The sequence below is a fragment of the Quercus robur genome, chromosome 6 (assembly GCF_932294415.1).
Source record: "Quercus robur chromosome 6, dhQueRobu3.1, whole genome shotgun sequence".
Taxonomy (NCBI): Eukaryota; Viridiplantae; Streptophyta; class Magnoliopsida; order Fagales; family Fagaceae; genus Quercus; species Quercus robur.
In genome coordinates this window covers 11,168,304-11,180,746 of record NC_065539.1, presented here as the reverse complement: position 1 = coordinate 11,180,746, position 12,443 = coordinate 11,168,304, and the positions used below count along the sequence as shown (strand labels likewise).

At 39.3% G+C, this 12,443-nt stretch overlaps 1 pseudogene; it reads left to right on the top strand.

The window, feature by feature from the left end:
• The window catches only part of LOC126689847 (uncharacterized), a 41,855-nt pseudogene that overhangs the window by 14,090 nt on the left and 15,322 nt on the right, over positions 1-12,443 (top strand).

Genomic DNA, 12,443 nt, shown 5'->3' with positions numbered 1-12,443 from the left:
CTAATCAAAGCAAGCTCAAAGCCTGCTCAATTCAGTTCTGCAACTGCTGTCTCAACTGATTAATTGATAGTAGCCAATCTATCAAGTCACTTAAACCTCGACAAACAACAAGCTCAATAGAAGACCGATCAATTGAGCTGCTGCTGTGAGATGTTTGGACCAAACATCATTGCTACGACCTTTGAGATGCAAGTGCAAGTTGTAGGGTGCAGCTTCTAGTTTTATTTTTTTCCTAGCTCAAGAACAGAGAACTCAGAAGGCTTTGTTGGAGAGTTAGGGTCTCTAGGTTGGATTATAATGGAGCATTGGGTAGTAAGAGATTTTGAAAGTTCAAAAAAACGTGTACAAAAACACTTTTGAACGTTTAGACCCCCAAAAACCAATTTAATCAACACAAGCAATATGTTAAACAACAAGTGTGCGGAAACTTAACATATGCTATAACATGGAATTGATTAAACAGCTATCTAAGCCACAACAAAATAAACCACAGCAGATAATGTAAAGGCAGAGATAGAGAGGAAGGAAGATGCAAACACAGCGATAACACCAGATATGTTATCGAAGAGGAAACCGAAGACCTCGGCGAAAAACCTCTCCGCCGCCCTCCAAGCGGTAATCAATCCACTAGAAAATACAGTTGGGATACAAGGACAGCAATAGACCCTCCAAGCCTAATCTACCCAATGCACCTAAGCCCTCCAAGCTTCTTGCTCCAACGAGGTTGCGCCGAAACTTTTTCTTTTCTAGCTTTCCGGATTCCGCTACTACACCGTAGCATCAACCAATGAATATTGGCTCCTTCCTAACTGCTTCCCAGAACTCCAAACGTCTGTCTCACAGGGATGATAATGGTGAGAACCAGGTTTGGTATAAAGGCCTCTCAAGGATTTGACAATGGAGAGGAAGAGAGTGAGGGAATTTGATGAGACTCTAAGGTAGAGATTGTGGGTGAAACAATCTGGTTTTTCTTTAGGGTTTCTCTCTCAAAATTCTCTCTGGAAGCTCTCTTTCAATCGTGGGTTAAAAGGGTATTTATACTGGAGTGAAGAGGAATGCGAAACGTCAGGTTTTTCCAAAACAGGGGTGGCTCGCGGCTTGACCTCGCGGCTTAACTAAGTCGCGAGTTAACCGTATGGCCAGTTGTCCTGTTTTGTCCTGTAGTGCTCCAGCTAGCATGACTGTTCATCTTCCAGCATGCTTGGCACGTGTGCATCTTCTGGCGGGTTGAAGCCGCGAGTCCAGCCGCGAGTCCCAGCCGCGACACTCTGTTTTCTTGCACACTCTTGAGCAATCTTCACACTATCTCACTCACTACCCTTACAACAATCCCACCTAAATACAGGGTTACTAAATGCTGAATTACAAGCAAATTTGGCACGGAATAAAGCCAATTAGATGGTTGAATAAATTCAACCTTACAATCTCCCCCTTTGGCTATTCCGTGACAAAACCCTAAAACAGACTCTAGACTTAACATGTGAGTTGGGAACAGTTGATCAAAACTCACTCACACCTAATTCTAGAAGCTGTGAAGCACTTGAATCATATGAACATAAACTCCTGAAACACAACAATACACCATGATCATTGTAAGCAGAAAATTATAAATGCATATGAAACAGGCAATATGTGATCAAGCAAAGATGGAGTTAATAAACAAACCATGGCTTGATCAACCAAGTGAACACCACAAGGTAGTGATCACAGTGCTCATTCACACTTGGAATGAACACAAGGACATACAAGTTAACAAGCACAAGGCAAGACACTTGTATGCACAACACTCAACCAATGCATAGCACACAAGGCATATGCATCTAGGAACAATCCTACAAGGGCACAAGAGTGACAGTACAACAATCACAATGCAGAACATTTAGATTAAAGTACTGATTTCAACATAGCATAAAGGCTGCACTTAAGCATGGTACATACCACAAGGCCTACAAACTATGCATAAAACAATAACCCTGAAAGCTTACAAAAGCATATGGGTACAAACCAACAAATATCTGAATAACATCATCAATCATATATTAAAGATTAAACCAAAAGTATATGAAATGAGTTAGGAACAGTTATACACCAAAACCCAGTGTATTAAAACCATAAAAACCATAAAAACACTAATTACTCCCCCTCAACAAATTACTCCCCCTTAAGAGCTGCTTTTCTGCTTCTCAATTATCAATGAACTTCTCCCCCTTTTTGACATGGAATGGCCAAAGGGTCACTTGTCATGCTGAGTTGTGAAGTTGTCGAGTGTAGCAGCCAAGACATCAATCTGGTCTTGCATGGCTCTCATCCTGTCAGAATGCTCAGTCTGGACTGCCCTGATCCCATCAAGCCTTTCCAGAATGATCTGGAAAGCATCTGGAGGTGTGTCTGCAGAGGTTGAAGCTCTGTGTCTTTTGCCACTTCTCCTAGGTGTTGAAGTTGATGCAAGTCCAGCTGCTTCTGCTTCAGTCTCCATTGGAGCAGCCTCTCCTTCATCACCTTCATCTTCTTCTCCTGGAAGCCTGACACTTATCCTTTTACAGGTGAGCTTGTTGATTGCAGAGGGTGTAGACATTGGACTGATGTCTTGAGGGATTGGAACTCCTTTACTCCTAAAAATCCTCATTAGCAAACTTGGAAAGATCAATTTAGGCCTAGAGGTTGTTCTAGTCTCATCCACAATGGTGTCATAAATGTGAGAACTTATGTCTATGAAGTTCTTTTCCTTGAGATCCATCAGAAAGACTGCTCTAGCACAGTTGATTGTAGTCAATTTCCTAATGGGATAGAGGTTAAACATCATGATTATGGTAAGGCACCTCATGTCCACTGGAAAGGCAGTGGTATTCAAACATTTCTCTTCTCTCTGCCCACCTATCCTTTGTTGAATTGTTTCAATAGACACACTCCTATCCTTGTAATTGATAAATTCTTCATCATCTAATCCTTCAAGCCCTAATGCATCATCTATGACATGAGCATCTAAGACAAACTCTTTACCCCTTACCCAGCAACTCAATTCATTATCCTTTATCACAGCATTTGAGTAGAATTCCCTAATTAAGGGTTCACACACAACAGGAAAACCACTCAGAAGTTTTTCCCATCCTCTTCCTTCAAAACAACTGGGAATAAAAGTTTGCCTTAAATCTTCCAAATCCACAAATCTCTCTTGAATGATTCCTGCATTCAAGAAGTTATCCTTGTATCTCTCAAAATGGTGAACTGACCTAAACAATCTAGGATCCATCTTAAGTCTTTTGTCAGCCTTCTTCGCAGTAGATTTCTTCTTCTGAGGTGAAGGAGCCATCTGTGAACAATCAGAAAAGGCCACAACAACATATAGCAATATATGTGCAGAACCAGTCAGAACCATGTAGTAAACAGAGAGAGATATCAACCAAACAAATGAATTTCAAACACTTAAACAGCAAGCTATTTAGTTCAAACATATGGATAAACCAAGCCTAGGATAGGAAACACATGAACAACATGATGAAACTATCCTGAAGGCAGATGAATGACATTGAGGCAAATTATGAAAAAATGATATGACATACAAACAGTATATTGAACCTAACAGAATCTTCCCACAGATTAACAATCTAAGACATGCACATCTAGCAAAGGAAAACTCACAACCTCAAACAGAACCAATAGTAACATCTCAACAGCTCAACGTTCAGATTGAAATGAAAGGAATACTTAGCTAAGCACAAGAGCAATAGGAAAATGACTATCATTAACACAACCTATATCAACAGCATCCACAAGCTAAGCAAGAACAAAGAGCAGAGACCGAACCACAAACCCATTTCAAAAACACAATCAAATGCGAAAAATCAAGGGTAAAAGCACAAAATCAAGTAGAAAAGAGTGAAAATCAGAAAACCCATACCTGTAACTCGACGATTTTGGGCTGTAAGAATGCAACACAAGAGATTGGAAAAGGGAGCACGGAGTGTTTGGGAGGGAGAGTGTTTAGAGAGAAGATGAACAGTCACAAAAATTCGAGGGAAAAAACTGAAAAAGTTTAAAAACTGCTCCTGTTTCTGCAAAACACGCGATTTTCGCGACTGATTCAAGTCGCCACACAGTCGCCAGCTCAAGCCGCCAAAACACTCAAGAGGAAAATTTTGAAAAATTTTTCTAAGTGTTTTTCGCGACTGGAAGGTCTACCCGCGAGTGAGTCGCGAGCTGAGCCGCGAAAATCTCTGAGTGAATCTCGCGACTGGACCTTCCACTCGCGAACAAGTCGCCAAAACTGACCAGCGAAGATGCGACTGAAGCTCGCGACTTGACATACCCGCGACTGAGCCGCCAAAACAGGGCAAAACTGTATTTTTGAAATTTTCAGATTTTTCCAGCAAAACACTTTCCAAAAACACCTAAAACACTCAAAAATCTTTTTGTGCTTGAATTAACAAAGATTAAGCATGTGAAAACACATTTTATCAAGTACAATCACACAAATGAATATGACATTTATCGAACATAAACTTGTGTGTTGTGTGTGGATATCAACAATGAGATAGTCCTTTGTCTAATGTAAAGCTTCAATGATCAATTCAACCAAGGCATACACAATTAGCACTAGATCATGTGACCAATCTCAATTATAGAAATATGAATATATGACTTCCCACACAACTTGATAACATAACTAGGAGCCTTTCATTTGACTCCACTTTCAGCCATAACAATTGATCTTTTGAAGCAATCATCTCTCATTGTGAGAGGGATAGACAACACTTTTCTTTGAAGAACAGGCCTTTGGCCTTTTTGAAAGAAATTTCACTTTTAATATAAAGTCGCTTACCCTTTTTCCTAGTCAAATACTAGAATGTGCGACAGGCTTTTGCAGCTCAATATCTCTTTTCATTTGGAGATTTACATTTAGTGAGCTCTTTTTAGCAAAAAAAATAAAAAATGGGAAGAGATATAGACACAAGTCTATGCATGTTTCAAGATCAACATAACCATTCACTAATCATTCATGACAAGTTTGAAGATCTATTTACAACAATCACATAGATTTCAAGATTTTTCCCATAGTGATATGAGTGCATGAAGACAAGCAATGCTCGACAATGCACAAAGCCATTAGCACAAAGGTACACGGCAAAACGAGTTTTAAGACAAAACTCAACAAAGTCAAACAAGCCTTTTTGATTTTCAAATTTTTATGTAATTTTTGGATTTTTGACTCAAGAAACAAAAAGATTGATAAAACACAATTAAGAAATATACACAAACAAACAACCAAAATCAAAAACAACAAGCATACCAAACAAACATAGTCACAAAGCATAGGAAGTATTAATGCATGGACATGTTGTAATGCTTATGCATGAGTACCCCTTTTCACCCACACGTCACTTGCGTTTGGGGTGATTTCCTTAAAGGATTGGGTACGGGAGTTAGGGCTTTCAAACCTTCGTGAGAAGCTTTCCAAGCAGTTGGTGAATGCACCAATCATCTTCATCACGTCCATCATTCCGGGATCTCCATTTTGCTCTCTAGGTTGATCCCCTGCCCAAGTTCTCCTATCAATTCTTGGTCCTCCTGACCTTTGAGGAGTAGCACTGTTCTTTGCTCTCAGCTTTTGGCAATTTGGTCGAGTGTGCCCTTGAAGTCCGCAGTAATGGCACACATACATTCCTCTAGGACCTCTTTGTGGTCGAGGTCGTGACTTGGCACGAGACTCAGACCTGCCCACATACTGATTACGATGATTCAGCATCCGATGGTCCACCACATTCTTCTTCTCCTCCACCTCGAGCTTCACACCAATAGGGTCAGCTGCAACTGGATCTTTGGCTTTGACAAACTTCACTTCTTTGGTGACATTTCCAGTTGAACTACTTCCTCCGCTATATCCCAGTCCGGATTTGTCTGAGAAGCTCTTTTGAGAAGATATAACATCGTCAAGCTTCTTGGTGGTGACCCTCTCTATTTTTGCATTTGCTTGAACAACCTCACTTTCAAGAAAACTCACTTTAGTGTAAGCTTCGGAGAGCTCACCATTCAAAGTTTCAATCTCGCATTTGGCCTCCCTATACCGGATTAGGAGACTTTTGTAGTCCTCCTCAGCCTTCTTCATCTTTCTCACAGCAGCCTTGGCCACCCTTGTGTATTCACCAGATTTCTCCAAAAGTGAGTTGTAATTTTCTTGAAGAGTAGCTGTGCTTTCTTCTTCTTCAGCTTCCGATTCTTCAACAATTCCTAGTGAGTCATCCTCACTATGTTCTCCAAGGTCTTGAACAAGCAAATTCAATTCATCCGAAGACTCAACATGAGCAATAGTCATGAAAGCTGAATAGTTCCCTTCTCCATCACAGCTCTCTTCAGATTCTGAGTCGGATGAGTCTGAATCACTCAAGGTCGTGGCATACACCTTGCCTTTTGATTTCAAATAATTAGGACATTCCTTCTTGAAGTGTCCATGCCCGTTGCATTCAAAACAAGTAACACCTTGTGTGGATTGGGATTCTTTTCCATCTTTCCTTTTGAAATCCCTCTTCTCCCTTCCAGAATTTTGGAAATTTCTCTTATCATCAAATTTCCCATTGTTTTTGAATTTCAAAAACTTCTTGAAATTTTTAACAAGATAGGCTACATCCTTGTCCACCATATCTTCTCCCGACGAGCCTTGATCTTCCACCTTCTCATTAGTGGTCTTTAGAGCAAGGGATTTGCCCTTCCGTTGATTTGGCAGCGACATCTCATAGGTTTGTAGAGAACCAACCAGCTCCTGAACCTTGATGTCGTCAAGATCCTTGCTCTCTTCAATGGCTGTTACTTTGGCACGGAAGCTTTCCGGCAATGATCGAAGGATCTTCCTTACAATCTTAGAGTCCTCCATCTTCTCCCCCAAGTTAAACTTGCTGACAACCACTTCATTTAACTTCCCATAGAACAAGTCGAAAGACTCATCCTCACTCATCTTGAGCTCCTCAAACCGAGTGGTCAGCATTTGTAACTTGGTATCTTTCACCTTCTTCGTGCCTTCATAAGTTGTTTCCAGAATCTCCCATGCATCTTTGGCAATAATAATGTGAGAAATCCTGTGAAATTCATCTGGAGACACACCACAGAAAATAGCATTTAGTGCTTTACTGTTAGCATTAGATGCAGTAAGTGCTGCCTTATCCCATGTGGATTTTGCTGCTTCAGGTTTGGTCCAACCCATCTCAACAGCATCCCACACGGATTCATCAATAGAGCATAAAAAGGCTCTCATACGAACCTTCCAAAATGCATAATTACTTCCATCAAAATATGGAGGTGCATTAAGGGATTGAGACCTATCTATCTCAAAAAGAAAGGGAGTCAAGGATCACACAATGGTAATGAAACCAAACAGATGTGTACCCGCTCTGATACCAATTGAAAGTTCAAAAAAACGTGTACAAAAACACTTTTGAACGTTTAGACCCCCAAAAACCAATTTAATCAACACAAGCAATATGTTAAACAACAAGTGTGCGGAAACTTAACATATGCTATAACATGGAATTGATTAAACAACTATCTAAGCCACAACAAAATAAACCACAGCAGATAATGTAAAGGCAGAGATAGAGAGGAAGGAAGATGCAAACACAGCGATAACACCAGATATGTTATCGAAGAGGAAACCGAAGACCTCGGCGAAAAACCTCTCCGCCGCCCTCCAAGCGGTAATCAATCCACTAGAAAATACAGTTGGGATACAAGGACAGCAATAGACCCTCCAAGCCTAATCTACCCAATGCACCTAAGCCCTCCAAGCTTCTTGCTCCAACGAGGTTGCGCCGAACCTTTTTCTTTTCTAGCTTTCCGGATTCCGCTACTACACCGTAGCATCAACCAATGAATATTGGCTCCTTCCTAACTGCTTCCCAGAACTCCAAACGTCTGTCTCACAGGGATGATAATGGTGAGAACCAGGTTTGGTATAAAGGCCTCTCAAGGATTTGACAATGGAGAGGAAGAGAGTGAGGGAATTTGATGAGACTCTAAGGTAGAGATTGTGGGTGAAACAATCTGGTTTTTCTTTAGGGTTTCTCTCTCAAAATTCTCTCTGGAAGCTCTCTTTCAATCGTGGGTTAAAAGGGTATTTATACTGGAGTGAAGAGGAATGCGAAACGTCAGGTTTTTCCAAAACAGGGGTGGCTCGCGGCTTGACCTCGCGGCTTAACTAAGTCGCGAGTTCCAGTCGCGAGTTAACCGTATGGCCAGTTGTCCTGTTTTGTCCTGTAGTGCTCCAGCTAGCATGACTGTTCATCTTCCAGCATGCTTGGCACGTGTGCATCTTCTGGCGGGTTGAAGCCGCGAGTCCAGCCGCGAGTCCCAGCCGCGACACTCTGTTTTCTTGCACACTCTTGAGCAATCTTCACACTATCTCACTCACTACCCTTACAACAATCCCACCTAAATACAGGGTTACTAAATGCTGAATTACAAGCAAATTTGGCACGGAATAAAGCCAATTAGATGGTTGAATAAATTCAACCTTACAGATTTAGTTAGAAGGTGGCAGAATCGTTCTTCCATCCTTAAGCTCAAAAAATCTTGCTGATAGCTAGGTCCTCTAATATGCACTTTTTAAGATTTTTGAGAAATATGTAGGCATATATGAAATTTTTTGGAGAACAGTTGGAAACTCTGGTGTCGACAAGACTTAGATGCTACGCTGCTTTAAAAATCTAGTAACATTGAACATTTATACGGCATGAAAAAACGTAATGAGAACACTGGAGTACCTTTACTGTCCTTGCTTTAATAGTATGTTTTTGCCAATGAGCCAATCCATGTTAAATTTGGAACAGTGATTATCATCCTCCAAAATTGAGTTATCAGCACATGGTTTAGAGCAAATTATCAGTATACATTACATGGACTTATGTTCTCTTCTTTTGAACTAAGGGCAAACAGGAGGGATTGAACCCCGTATATTATTACCCAACAAAGGGGGCAGCATGCCAATAGGCTAGAAGGCCATTGGACTTACGATTTGTTAATTACATATAATAGCATTCTTACCTGAGTGACAGTAGATTTTGCTGATTGCTGTATTGATATGGTCTGGAATAATTTTCTTTGAGAATTGCTGCCAGTACATTTTCAACTTCATTATCCATGGACAATGGATGTAAGTGCAGCGGAAGTTGTTTTACTCCAAAAACTACTTGATAAATTGAGGATATACAGTCTATTGAGTAGTGTTGTCCTTCACTCATATGTTAACTTCATAGTAGAATACCCTAGGAAATTTTATGAACATACTTCCCCTGGAACGTGGTAAACAGAGTAGCAGTAGATGTAGTAGTTGAACATGTGAATCTGTTTTATATTTGTATCATCAGAGTTTCTGCAATTCTGGCTAAGGTACTATTTTGTGAATATTGAAGTTTTATAACTGCACTTCTTTGAGTATAATATATGAATGCATAGTTTCATGGAGACTATAGTGAAGGAGCCAACATTTCTTGCCATGGCTCATGCAGGGGTTGATGGAGCACCATAAAGAAATAGCTGATTACTTCAGTCGCAAAGGTGTTTCTGCAATCTTTCTCTTTCTAAGAAATTTATTGCATCGGATGGTTTCAGTGCTTGCCTATTCCTATGATTGATAAGCTAAGCTATTGAATGGAACTCACAAGTCACATGTGCATACACCCGAAGAGATCTCTCTCTCTCTTTCTCATGGATAATCTTGAAAGCTTTTTAATTAATGTAGGCTGATATACTTTCAAAGTACAAGCCTTCTCCTTCTCAAAAAAAAAGAAAAAAAGAAAAAAAAAGAAAAAAGAAAAGTACAAGCCTTCAATAAACTCCACAGCGCTGATTGCTTATCTGGAGGTCATGCAGGTGACAATAGCCAAGGCATTAGAATATTTCAATAGCACTCGGCACATCATTCTGTACCATGAGGATCTTATGATGAACCTCACTGTAAGGACTTGTTGATAAGATCTAAGGATGTGTATGTTTGGAGGTGAAATAGGGAGGATGGAAAACTTTGGAGAGAAAATAGGAAGGAAAACTTTTTTAGAGTGTGTTTGGTTGGGTGGGGAGGAAGGAAAATAAATGATGGGACCTAGGTGTTTTCTCTTCTGACCCACCAAAATTTTTTTTTTCTCCAAAATGGAGAGAAAACTGAGAGGAAGAAACTCATGAAATAAACTTTCAAAAATACCCTTAAAATTCACCTTCAAGTCTCCAATGTGTTGGCTTTTTATTTTATTTTTCTTTTCATTTTTTCTTCCTTTGTTATTAACGTGTCGACTTTTTTTTTTTTCCTTGATTTTTTTTTTCTTTGTTATTGACATGATGGTTTTCATTTTTTATTATTTTTTTCTTCTTTTTATTTTCTTTGAATTTTTCTAGATGTGTAGCTTTCTTTTTCTTTTTTTTGTGTGCTCATATGTTTATTTTCTCATTAATTTTGGTTGGTTTTTTTTTTTTTTTGAAAACATTTTGTTATGCCTTTTTTTTTTAATTTTTATATATATATATATATATATACTTTAATTAGTGCCTATCTATACATAATTTTTTTTTTAAGTATTATGTGTTACTTTTTATTTTATTTAATAGAGACATGATAGTCAATTTATACAAACTTTATTTTCAACAAAACAAAAAAAGTTTTCCATTCATCCACTTTTCTACCCTCTCAACCAAACACAAATGAGAGAAATTAAAATATTTTTTATCCTTTCACTTTTCTATTCTCTATGCATTTTCTATCCTTCTAATTTTCTATCCTCCTAACCAAATGGACCCTAGGAGAACTCTACTTCACACGGCAAAACACATAATCCTTTGTTCTCTGCACATGCTAAAGTTCTTTTTGATCCTAGTTCTACACATTCTTTTGTTTCTTGTGCATTTGCTAAAAATCATGACAAGAGCCCCGAACTACTTGGCTTTGAGTTATCGGTTTCTACCCCTGTTGGTGATACTTTGTTGACTAATCTTGTGCTTAAGTCTTGTATTATTTGTATTGAGGGTAGAGAGTTATTGGCTGATTTGGTGTTGTTAGATATGCATGATTTTGATGTCATTTTAGGCATGGATTGGTTGGCTTCTTACCATGCTAGTGTGCATTGTTTTGAGAAAGAGGTGGTGTTTACGCCTCCAGGTGAATCAGAATTTCTATTTAAGGCTTCATATTTGCCTTTTATGCCTCGTGTGATATCATGCATACAAGCAAACCGCTTGCTTAGAAAGGGATGCCAAGGATTCCTTGCTAGTGTAGTGGAGTTACAAAGTGGAGAATCGGAGATAGGAGACATTCCCATTGTGAGGGAATTTTCAGATGTTTTTCCTAATGATCTACCTGGGTTGCCCCCGGATCGTGAGATTGAGTTCTCTATTGATCTCCTTCCTGGCACTGCACCTATTTCTAAGGCACCATATAGAATGGCACCCACAGAGTTGAAAAAACTTAAGGAGCAATTGGTAGAATTGTTGGACAAAGGGTTTATTCGCCCTAGTGCCTCGCCTTGGGGAGCTCCAGTTTTATTTGTCAAGAAAAAGGATGGGTCTATGAGATTATGTATTGATTATCGTGAGCTTAATAGAGTCACCATAAGGAATAAATATCCTTTGCCTCATATTGATGACCTATTTGATCAGTTGCAAGGAGCACCAGTCTTTTCTAAGATTGATCTTCGTTCTGGTTACCACCAGTTGAAGATTAAGGGTGAGGACATACCAAAGACAGCCTTTCGGACTAGATATGGTCATTATGAATTTTTGGTGATGCCATTTGGATTAACAAATGCCCCTACTGCTTTTATGGATTTGATGAATAGGGTATTTCATGAGTACTTGGATCAATTTGTCATTGTGTTCATTGATGATATTTTGATTTATTCTAAGAGTCAAGAAGAGCATGAAGAACACTTGAGGATTGTTTTACAGATTCTAAGAGAAAGGAAGTTGTATGCTAAGCTGAAGAAGTGTGAATTTTGGTTGAATCAAGTAGTGTTCTTGGGTCATGTGATATCTAAGGATGGAATTACAGTGGATCCTAATAAAATAGAAGCGGTGGTTAATTGGGATAGGCCAACAAATGTGAGTGAGGTTAGAAGTTTCTTGGGTCTTGCTGGTTACTACAGAAGATTTGTAGAGGGATTTTCCCGTATTGCGGCTCCTTTGACACAATTAACTCGGAAGAATGTTAAATTTGAGTGGAAGGAAGAATGTGAGGAAAGCTTCCAAGAGCTAAAGCAGAGATTGGTCATAGCTCCAATGCTAACTATCCCTTCAAGTACAGGGGGTTTTGTCATTTATAGTGATGCTTCTCATAAGGGACTTGGTTGTGTGTTGATGCAAAATGGGAAGGTTGTGGCTTATGCCTCTTGTCAGTTGAAAAATTATGAGAAAAATTACCCCATTCATGACTTGGAGTTGGCTGCTGTTGTTTTTGCTTTGAAAATTTGGAGACA